The 11,676-nt window shown below is 30.7% G+C and overlaps 1 long non-coding RNA gene across 3 annotated transcripts in view; it reads right to left on the bottom strand.

Annotated features, from left to right (window-relative positions):
* Positions 1-384: 384 nt before the first annotated feature.
* The window catches only part of LOC130891553 (uncharacterized), a 51,278-nt gene continuing 39,986 nt past the window's right edge, over positions 385-11,676 (bottom strand). Inside the window, exons 1-5 of one of the 3 annotated variants that reach the window (XR_009058917.1) lie at positions 8,190-8,266; positions 7,496-7,642; positions 5,193-5,316; positions 842-3,869; positions 385-799 (exon numbers count right to left, since the gene is read on the bottom strand). This is a non-coding gene — a long non-coding RNA (uncharacterized LOC130891553). Of the gene's footprint in view, positions 800-841; positions 3,870-5,192; positions 5,317-7,495; positions 7,643-7,858; positions 7,921-8,189; positions 8,267-11,676 lie in introns of those variants that run through there. The other 2 variants (XR_009058913.1, XR_009058920.1) reach the window with 2 other exon arrangements.

The following is an 11,676-nucleotide window of genomic DNA, read 5'->3' as shown; positions in this document are numbered from 1 at the left end:
GATGGACACTTTCTGTAGCACAGAGATGGTTCTCCTTACCTCTACCCTCCATAATTCACATTCTGCAGAGTTAACAGTTACTAAATCGCCGCGTTGATGGGCCAACTATGCCCCTTGAAAATATTGCCTCCCAAACCTGCAATTTTTTTGTTGACGTGTCCATTTAAGTAAAAGTGAAAATTGCCATAATGCTCGTATAGACTAAAGTTTTTCTTAAAATAACTAATCTTCTTTTTATTCTTGCATTCACTGTATCTCAAAAATATGCGGCTTCAAGCTTCATACACCGTGGCTGCCTTTTTTTTCAAACTAATATTCGTGTCGTTCGCTTCAAAGGTTTGAAGCCAATGACTTAATAAAATTTACGTTTGGATATTGATAAATATTGTGTAATTGGTCATACGAACGAACTAAATGGCGAGTAATGACATAAGAATCATTCTTTTTGTAAAATTGCTTCACACAGAACGCGCGTTGTTTTCGCGTGAAGTGATCCATTGTGACTACGTTTCCAAGAAGTCGGTTCCGCGGCTTCAGTTATAAAATTCATGGCCCATCCTATATTACTATTTTACTGTATGTAACAAGGTTTTATCAATATCAGAGAAATTTTGTTTCAAAATTTCAAATTCAATGTTTTTTAACTAGATTTGTATAATAATGAGAAAGCTGTTGTATTTTGTCTATGATAGTACCAACAATCTTCTTTGGATTTTTTTATATTACTACGTGTCCATTCCACAACTGTAGGATACTATGAATTTTTATAGTGTTATAGTTAGTGCGAATCAAACATAAGCTGGTAATTAGGTACACGTCTTGTTTATTGATGGATGCTAACAAATAGTCAATATCTCGGAAGTTTTTATTCGAGTATGTTTAATATTTTTCAACATGTTGCAGATTTTTGCCAAAAAATTGATAATATGCGTTTATAGTGAAAGTATGTGGAAAGGTATCATGTCTTTTCCTTTCAAGGTTTAAGAGCAATATTACTTTTCAAATTAATGGTTTTCCGAAAATCCAGTTTTCCATTCATAATTTTTTTCACAACCTATATCTTTCCCAAAATACTCTTATCAATAAACCTCTTTGTGCAAAATTTCACAAAAATAATTTTTTTTCAATTTTCCAACCAAACCGAAAATTTTTACAAAAGTTCATTTTTTGATAATTACTAAAAAGCTGTTGAATTTTTTCTATAGTATCTAATATCAACGCTGCTCTTGGATTTTCTGATATAACAACGTTTCCATTCCAAAATTGCAAATTTTAGTGTTATTATTCAAATTAAAAGGTTCATGTTAAGTCTTCTACACAAAAATTTCGAAAATAATACTAATGAATATTGAAATAGAACAGCTAAATAGTTTAAGTATTGACTTGTTACAGATTCTGGTACTCCATGTAAACAAATTTAAGTTAACATTACACTTTGAAGTTGTTTTACATTCTGTTATTTTGATTAGAAATTGCGTTATTATATATTACAATAACAAATCTTTCGAAATTGTTAATACATAATAATCACAATAAAATAAAATGAGAGACTAAACTTATTAACAATCGTTTTAAAGAAATCAGGCATTATACGTTTTCAAGTGAAGAGCAATAATGAATGTGCCTAGATTAGTTGATGTTTTTGTATAAATTTTCTTACCGAGTAGAATTTAAGAACTATGTTTTAAATTTAATGTTAATTACCTGCTCATATTATAGTCATCCAAATTCCATTGGTTTTTTATATGTATCTTGTTACACTTATTGCTTTTTAGTGGATAATACGTTAAATCTATAATAATCCTAAAGATTAAATACCAATATACGAGTGACGCTACATATTTTGAGACACAAGAAAGCTACAAGTCGTTTTAGGGAAATGATTTTATTTATGTTGAAATTAATCACCACATACATCAATGCACTTTATAAACGAAGCTACTGAAACTTAAAAGCTTAAAGCCAGTCATCTCTTGAAGAACTCTTAAAAAAATTGATGAATTGCTTCATCTATCTCATCATGCTTCATCTATCGTGAAACGTCGACGACGTAAATATTTCTTTAGGTTGAAGAATAAGCAGAAATAACACATGGCCAAATCGGGCAAATAAGGTTCAAATTCAATTACTATTACATTATTTTGACGTAAAAATTCAACGGTCTGCTGATGTGTATCGATGAATTATCGTGATGCAACATTAAAACTTGATTATTGACCGACTCAAGAACTGCAGGTGAACATTTTGTGGTATACCAGTTCGCTGTAACTGTCCATTGATCTTTAAGCTCAATTGATTTCACTAATCCTCTAGTATGAAAGAGAATTGCGTGCAAACTTTCTTGACAGACCTTTTTCCCCATTGTTGATGTTGGTTAATCTCCACATGAGGCTCTACTGGCAAGTAGAAATGTTATAAAATGGTATATATGTTTCATCAATAACCTATTAATCTTTGCCAGTATGCCTGTATTGCCAGCTTCTAGTTATAATATACAGAGTGACTCTGGTATATATCAGAATGTTCAAATGAAAAAGAAAAAATAATCAAATCGGTTATAATTTGAATATGAGGCTTTGAATGTAGTAGTGAGACATATAGGGACGCAAATGTAGAAATCTGGCCTGGTTATGCGCATGTCTGACGCCGTAGCAGGTAAAGTGATGATCATCGTCTTTTATAACGTCCCAGGTGCATCGACTATGCCACAGAAAAGCCATTAATAGTGAGACATTCCTTAGACTACGACAACAAGATCAAACGGCTCAGGCTGCTAACGGAAGGAGTGATTCCGCGCGTACACACGTCTTCACGGTCACACAAAGGGTAATGACCAAGTTTAAGTGGGATAAGGTTAAGTACCGAACCTTAAACTTCGAATATCGCCTTGTAACTTCCATCTGTATTAAAAAATAACATGTGCGACAAACTGAGTGACACAGTACAAGAGTGGTTATTGTCACAATCACAGGAGTTTTGGAATAAGAGCATCCTTCGACTCGTTAAACAGTAAGATGCTTATGTAATTACTAATTACTTTTAAATAAAGACTTACATTATACCCAAAGTGTCTTTCATACCTTCTCATATAAATCACCGCAAAAACAAAAACTCTTGAGGTAAGCTAATAAGTAAATGTCAAGTTGTGAACTGATTAAATTTTTTATAATAAACGTGAGTTTTTGCTCCACATTTAGTGTTGTAGCTAGCTGAATAAAGAAGTCACAAAAAATGTAGATACTCATTAAATTAAAATTGTTAAAAGTGTTTTTGAAAAACATAATATTGAAATAATCCGAAACATTTGTTTTATTTATAAAGATACATAATAATATGATGTAAGATACCCAATATATGGTAACAAAACATTTGAAACATTGAAAAATATATAGGGTGTGGTAGTGAAATAAAGATATTTCAGTCCTCTATTGTAACATACAAGAAACATTTCTTTCTTCTATTTTCCAATATATAATCAGGAGACTCTGGTTCAATATTGAAAAAATCATTTTGCATTTATATAATGAAATAAGAAATCAACGATGAAGGAAAAATACATTTTTTGTGGATTTGACATTTACCAAACAACTTTAAGGTCTTTTATTCCAAACAGAATAGAAAGCAAATAAAACATTTTATGTGAAGCGATTTTCCCTGCTAAAATTGTGATGTTGAAGAAGTGAAGAAAAAAAAATAGAATTAGTAATATATTTTATATTTATTGTATGTATGTTTAAAACTTCATTGTACATTTTGATTACGGAAGTAGATATCTTCATTGAAATAAATACTTTCTTTTAAATACTTTTTCTTTACCTTCAGTTCGTTGTAATACCCATTAACATTGTACAGACAGTAAAGTACAAAACCTGAAAAAATGTATTATAATAAGCATGAAATAAAAATGGTTTAAATTGAAACAATGTTAATATAATTTTTTATGTATTGCTTTTTCATATCAAGATATATTATTCACTAGATTGATGATGGATGTTTGATATTAAATTGCTTCATTTGGGCGTGTTAAATGTGGTGCTAGACAATTACAGACTACCAAAAATTGTTCGCACAACGTGCATAATCTCCAAAACGCCTGTTTTGCAGGGTAACACTGGAACTATTTTCGAAATAACATGCCTTGATTTCAAAGAAATGTTGGATTATGTTAGCACAATTTTCAGACAACCCTCGTTATATTTTAATCATTTTTTGACATGATATGATTTATGTATAATTAGATTTCATTTGGTATGAGAAAAATGAGACAACTAGAGATTTCTTAATTTGGAAAATGAGTAGTTTCCTTTAAACCATTTAAACGTGATGACTTTCTGAAATACGAATTTAAGTTTTTTTGCACGTTATACAATTACGTCGCTTCTTCGCTACTGCTGCATCTAGGGTAGGCTCCAATTCCTCAGATACCTCTGAATGATGCAGTGCTGCTGATATTTATCGTAGGATGAGTGCAGTGTCTGCTCAACAGTGTAGGAGTGACACAGCTGTGAGAGAATGGTATAAGAGCATTTGCCAAACATTATGAGAGAGCTAATCAAGGTTTACGATTAGTGAACTATCCACAGAATTTTCAGAAATTCCCCGGTATTTCCTCTGTAAAATTGTATTTTTCGAGCTAGTAAATCATGAATTGTGGGTCCGTTGGCTCCCAAATGTTGAGCAAGACCGTAAAATGAAGCGAATTCCGCCACCTCTAACGTTTCTCACAATGTATAACAATGATGAGAACAATTTCTTGAAAACTACGATTACTGGAAAATTGGTTCCTGCAATACAGAGATCAAAACAATGGATGCACACACTTAAAAGGAAAACCATGAGTATCGTGTATGAGAATGAAAAATAGTGCTTTTTGTTCCCTGTGATAGCGATACAATTCAAACGAAGAAGCATGATCCATGGCAATGAGCGACTGCATAGTTCCAGTTTGACTCAAGAACTTTTACAACCACCCACCTTAGAGACCTGGTCTAGTAACCTATCACCAGCATTTCTTTTGCTAGGTAAGGACATTGCTAGACCTGTAGTTCTACAAATCTATTGGTAATGAAAATCATTACTATTTTAAAACGTATCTTATTGATGGCCTATTTTGCTTAAGTTCAACTCGAGAAAAAAAAACAATTCCTGTGTTTCAACCCATACAAAAATGATGTGGTATATTATAGACTTACATGATGAAACACATATTGCGCAGAAAATCTTTCCAAAAGGTATAAAGATAAATGTATGGGTGAGGAAAGCTACAACTGTTGACAGATGAATCACTTCATATAACAGAACAACTAAAGGTTCTTCCTAAAATAAAAAATATATTTATTAATTCCTCTAATAAAAGAAACCAATAATAATTGCGCATTAAATCTACATCACATTATCAAAAATATGTAAAAAAAAACAAATATTTGACGTCACATCAATATAAAATTGTTCCTATTCGTTGTCGTTCATTGCGACCATAATTGAATGATAATAATGGTCCTAGTAGATACAAACTCTAGATATTTTTAGATAATTCAAAAAATGTACAAGGGCTATATTTTCATAAAATAATAATGTTGAGTACATTTTAATAAACATTTTCATCGTTATTATTCAAAAATCAGTTTTATGAATGAAGATTATTCTGAAAGATTATTGAAAATTAATCTAATATCATGCCAAACTCTTGTTTATACATGATGGCGGTCCAGCTCATTAAACGAAAGTATTGAAACTTCAAGACTATAGTTCAAACTAGAAAAAGTAAGTTTTTTAGTTCCTTGTTTTTGTTTTCTAATATTTATACACGTAAATCTATATATTTATATAACTATACTAAAATTTTATTGAATAAGTTGAATAATAATGTTGTATTTTTGCCTTAATATCTTTAATTTTATATTAATTTTTTAGGTTGTTTCTTGTGGAGTTATGTTTTGAAAGAGCCAGAGTGTAATGTAAGGAAAAATCCAGCTTTCAAAGCTGATTTTTTCTAGTGTTGAAAGACTTAATAATTTCAAAAAATTTGAGCTTTAATAGTAGTAGAAGCTGTTATGATTTGGTCGAGAATGGGCAGTCTGTTGGTAAAACTGCCCTTGTTAACGTATAAAGTAAAGAGTTTACTTAGCTAAATAGTTTAGGGTCTTCTGACGGGTCATCATACAAACAAGCATAATATAGGTAAAAAACCACTATTACTAATAAATAGGAGGATATACTCGTAGATTATTTAGAATCTACATTTAAATTGTGCTATGAACTCACAAGAGAGCAAATCAAAGAAGTGGCATTTGATATGCAAAAAAATGGCCAAAACAGATTCTATCAGGCTATCTATCGTCCAAATAAATGGGAGGACTCTCAAAGTGCTAGTAATGATTGAATGGAAGGTTTTATAAGTGGTCACAAAGAATTATCAGTCGGAACTCCTAGAAGGAGTTCATTATAAAGAGCAACCATGAAAAGCAGAAAAAAAAATGTGAAGAAAATGATTAGAAAAAAATCATTTAACATCAAATTCGGACAACACAACTTTTTCGCAAATAATTAAGGAGGTAACATTAATTAAGGATGAAAATCAAAACATAAGAACATGATAATTGTAAAATTTGTGAATTATTCATATAACAGCAATCAATTATGGTATCAATGCAAAGTGTATAGCGGTTGGTCACATCTGTGACGGGAAAAGAAAACTGCATTTATTTTTGCCAAAAATGCTTCTAAATTCTTCCAATTACTTATTTTCATTTCCAATTTTTCTGTTTTATCTTTTTATTAATATTATTCTATTATTAATTAAACGTCTAATTGTATAAGTTTCTTAGATTTCAGTGATTATTTTATCCAGAAAATATGCAAAATAATTTGAGTCATGTTCGAAATTGGCCAAAAATGAATCTAATAGCGCCATAATGATAATTTTATTATAATTTACAATTTTCATTACAGTATATAAGAGTCCAACAAGACAAGTTCAAGACAATTCAAATGACCGATAAAATTTATTACAATTAATAATTTGTTAAAATATATACCCAGTATTCGACAAATTTCATTATAACTCTAATTGAAGCATAGCATTGGTTGATTTTAATAACGCAAATTCCATGCAATTATAACTCTGTTAATTAATCGCACTGTGGGAAACGTTTGTGGAAAATTGTTTGATTCCATTGATTGGGAGAAATGGAAGTATAGGTTTTGGGAAACTTTCTTACGTATAGGGAAGTGTATCGAATGTGGTGCAAATTATTTCGTTTAGCCATGAATACTTTTTTCATACGACAAGTTTTGTGCCGAGACCGGGTATATCTTTCATCGAAATTTCGTTGGCGCAATTCAAATGTGAATAATGTCAAATTGTAGTGATGTAATTAAGACCGATATATTCGTATTTTACTGTTTAAAATCAATGGCAAACAAAATTTTTGTCGCAAATTGAAACTTTGTGTTTTCAATAAGAATAAGTATGTACTCAAATTATAAATCTTACCCAAATAATTCCAGATATAAGACACAAACTGGTGATTAAATGAAATATAGAAAATGTCAGATAGTCTTCGCATAACCGTTGAAGCGCCAGACAATTTTTATAATACATTCTTCCGATGAAAACAGTAATCCCTAAAGTTGCGGTGACCTATGAGAAATATTACAAATAAGGAAAGTAAATATGTGATAATTTATAGGGCGTTCCATACATTTGATAATTATAACTTTATAATTTTCAAGAAAAGTCAATAGCTGGGAAAATTTTTGTATGTTATACGAAGAAGCAGTTCTTCAGACACACAACCAAAAAATATATCTTTGCCAAACGCAATTAGTTAGCTTTAGAAATTAAATAAATTCGTACTTGCTAAGTAATTAGAAGCTCAAACGGTCACAAATGAGTTACTGATTCACGGGCTATTGAGACCTGTAGAGTTCCATTGTGAGCTTTAAGTTGAATCTTCTTGAAATAGAAACTTTGTATCATTTCTACAAATAGACTCAGTTAATGTTACCATCCGCGCGTACAAACTATAGTGTTGCAAAGGCTTTGGCGTTATGTGATATCCTCACTTCAATTTTCAATTTCAACCAACACTTTAAAATAAGTGAATAACAAAAATATGTCATTTAATCTATTTAACTAGGGTAGAGCATTAGATATGAACTTTATAAAAAACTTTATCATTACTTACTAAGTTAAATGCCCCCATGAAAATAGCGGCTGTTTTGTGTTTGAAATAAAAACAGAACATGTAATTTCAGATGTTAAAATGTAGTTCGGAAAGAGAATATTAGACTGAAAGGTGTATTTAGCTTTTAAGAAGTTTGTTTATATTATATAAACATGCGCATTCCTTTCGAATTCTGTAATTCATGTAATGTTCTATTTATTATAAAATTATTTTCTGATAGCGATTTAATAGGTGATGATATAAATTATGATGTGGTAAATAGCGTGGAAGTAGTTCCTAATTCCATGGTAAGTAATTATTTTTATTGACCATACTTGCTAAACCTGAAAGTATAATAGCTCAATTAACTCAAGTCTTCCCGAGGGAGGTACACACACTCCGCTACATAATATATTTATAAAGCTTTGCAGTCAATGACTTTGTCAAATGGAATTTTCCTTTCCCATTAAAAATTTTTTGCGGAAATGGTATAGTACTCTATAGATTTATTCCAACCTGCTAATTTTAACCGCTCTTGGAAGGGTTTTAATGATATTTTATCGTTCGTACAACGGTAACTGCCTTGTTGGAACCTAACTTTATCAAATTGTTCACATTTTTACAATATTCTAATGAGTTTTAGTAGAATGATTGAAGATTTGTTCTTTATATTTGACGAACTCGACGATGATGATGAAGAAATTACGAACATTATTATTATTAGGTCATTTAGGGAAGATGCCCTGGATTTACCTTGTGTGGAAAACAAAACATAAGCTATATAAATCAAGTGCAACCCAAATTATTTATACTGAAACCTTCCCAGATGTTTGCTTTTACAACGGACAATACAATCTGTTAACTATAAAACATTTCACTACAACGATACGTAAGTGTGGGTGCTGCAGACACTACAGAAAAAATAGTAGGATTGGCAATGAATTGATTGCCAACTTTCACACATTGAAGCCATAAATGCTCATAGGGTGTAAAATATCCGAAGAATCTAACCCTATATAAGATAAAAAATATTTATTATTTCAGCTAGTAGAACAGGTAAGTGGATACAACACAGTAAAGCAATATATTATGGGAGATATTTTCAAAAGTTGCCCTCAATTGAAACAAGAAAATCAAGACTTATAAGTGGGGATCCAATCTATAAAGAATAAAAACGTAAGTAATTCTGTAATTAGAACAGAAAGTGTCTTAAATTCAAAAACGGTCAAATAATTTTTATACGAATATTTTTTGCTTATTTCTTAAATAATCACCGCTTTGAGTTTATTTTACATATTAGATGACGCCGACCTTGTCCGGTTATAATGGAATTCTAAAATTCGACTAAGACGCGGCACGTTTGATATACCGCGGGATTCGTTTAATGCTTGTTTTTATTTATGTTTTTATCATAGCAGGCGATCTTTTTACATTGTTTCGTATATATATATATATATATATATATATATATATATATATATATATATAACTAGTTAGTTTTTCACTTTTTATGATAACATTTTATTATATTATATATAAGATCTAAGTCTCTTCTTTTTCTCAAATGGAAAGATAAATAATTAAATGAAAAAGGAGACTTAAAGTTATGCTTAAATGAAATTATATGCGATTTGCTGCTCTTGCTAAATTATGATTGATAAAAACATTATTACATTTCTTGCTCAACTGCTTATAAAAAATAAATAGTCTGTCACATGAAGTTGCTTGTGACATGTAATAAATTAGAAAAAGTATGAAATAAGACGGTGTTTCGAAGAACATTCCAATCGATTAGTCGCTTAAAATTTAGTAATTGCGTTCAGCTGTTTAGATTTGATGTTAAACGCAATTCATTTATGTTAGCTATTATTAATCATGATATCGAAAACTAGACTTTAGACATCCACAATTACTTCATTGATGAAATTAGAAAAACTCCCATTATTGTACAAAATAGAACACGAAAAAAATCAATTTTTAGAATATTGATTACATGCGACGGCCTTTCAATGGAATTTCCACGTATTAAATACTCAATTCATTGAAAAAAAGTGAAAACTGAATTTTCGTATATTCTTGGAATAATTAGATTATATTTGACGTAACGTTTTTTTCATAAAATTTCAACGAAATATTTACTACATCCCAGAAGAAAAATAATTGGAGAAACTATTTTTTAGAAAATTATTAATCGATCAGATTCTCTCAGAATATCATATCAAACATGTAATACCTACGTAATTGTACGTAAAATCATCAAGGGTCTTTCCAAGAACAAAATTTCGTCAATTCTTGTTACGTTATAAACGAGAATAACAGCTCTTATCTTATTTATTATTTAATATTCTATTCAAGATCTGGTTTTTTACAATTTAAACATTTAATTAATGTTTTAATGTTAAAATAAATTGGAGGGAGACTTTTACATCGTACAAAAACAAATTTGAGGGAGAAGGTGATACTAAGAAAACCAACACACCGCACATAAGGAATAACGTGGATGCCACCATTCAAGATGTCAACCAAGCCCTAAAGACCCCGACAAAATGGACTCCATAATGAGCTATAAAGTGGTGGCCAATATCTCATGCAAGAATCTAAAAATCTTATCCGCAAAATACTTTTACATTGTAAAATACCAGACAGACAGCAGACCAGTACAATTATACTCATGTTTGAAAATGGAGATAAATTAGGGCCGGTTAACTACAGGGAGATCAATCTGCTGGATACAACAATGATACTTATTACAAAAATTATCATCCAACAAAAATTAACTCGATCTGAATAATAGAACACGAGCAGCAAGGATTCAGAACAGGAAGATTCTGCGTAAAGATAGTATTTATCCTATAACTGGTTGAGAAATCCATAGAATATAACAAACCAACATTTCTATGCTTTATTCACCTCAGAAATGCTTTTGGAAGATGTGATTCTCTTATTATCCAATAGAAACATACCCATCTATATTATTTAGACCATCTCAAAAAATAAAATTCAGGCTTGCATTAATGGTAAACAAACAAAACCCATACCAGTCAATAGCGGTATTAGTTAAGGAGACTGGCTTAGCCCCATTTTATATAATAATGGATGAAATCATAAAAAAGGTACGGCTGGGTAACAGTAACGGAATGAGTTTCAAAGAAATCAATATCCTGTGTTCGAAGATTAATAAATACCTTCAATCTCACAGAAAACTAGTATAATATGACTATTTTGACGGAATAAATTTAACCAGTTATGGAGACGTAGAAGACGAGGTGAGAGGACAAGTAATCAGATCTATAATGACCTATACATTAGAAATAAGGCCAGAAACATAAAAAACGAATCAACTTTTGGAGACCACAGACATGAAATTTCTCAGGCGGATCAACACTACTAGACCAAGAAACAAAGGAAAACATTCGGCGTAGATAACATTAATGAATTGGTGTCACAGCGTAAGAAACAATGGAACCAACCAACGACTGGTTAATATCGTCAGGGTTAAATCTCCAAT

Source organism: Diorhabda carinulata, chromosome 1, assembly GCF_026250575.1.
Source record: "Diorhabda carinulata isolate Delta chromosome 1, icDioCari1.1, whole genome shotgun sequence".
Classification (NCBI taxonomy): domain Eukaryota; kingdom Metazoa; phylum Arthropoda; class Insecta; order Coleoptera; family Chrysomelidae; genus Diorhabda; species Diorhabda carinulata.
Note: the sequence above shows the minus strand (reverse complement) of the source record. Positions and strands in the feature narration are given on the sequence as shown.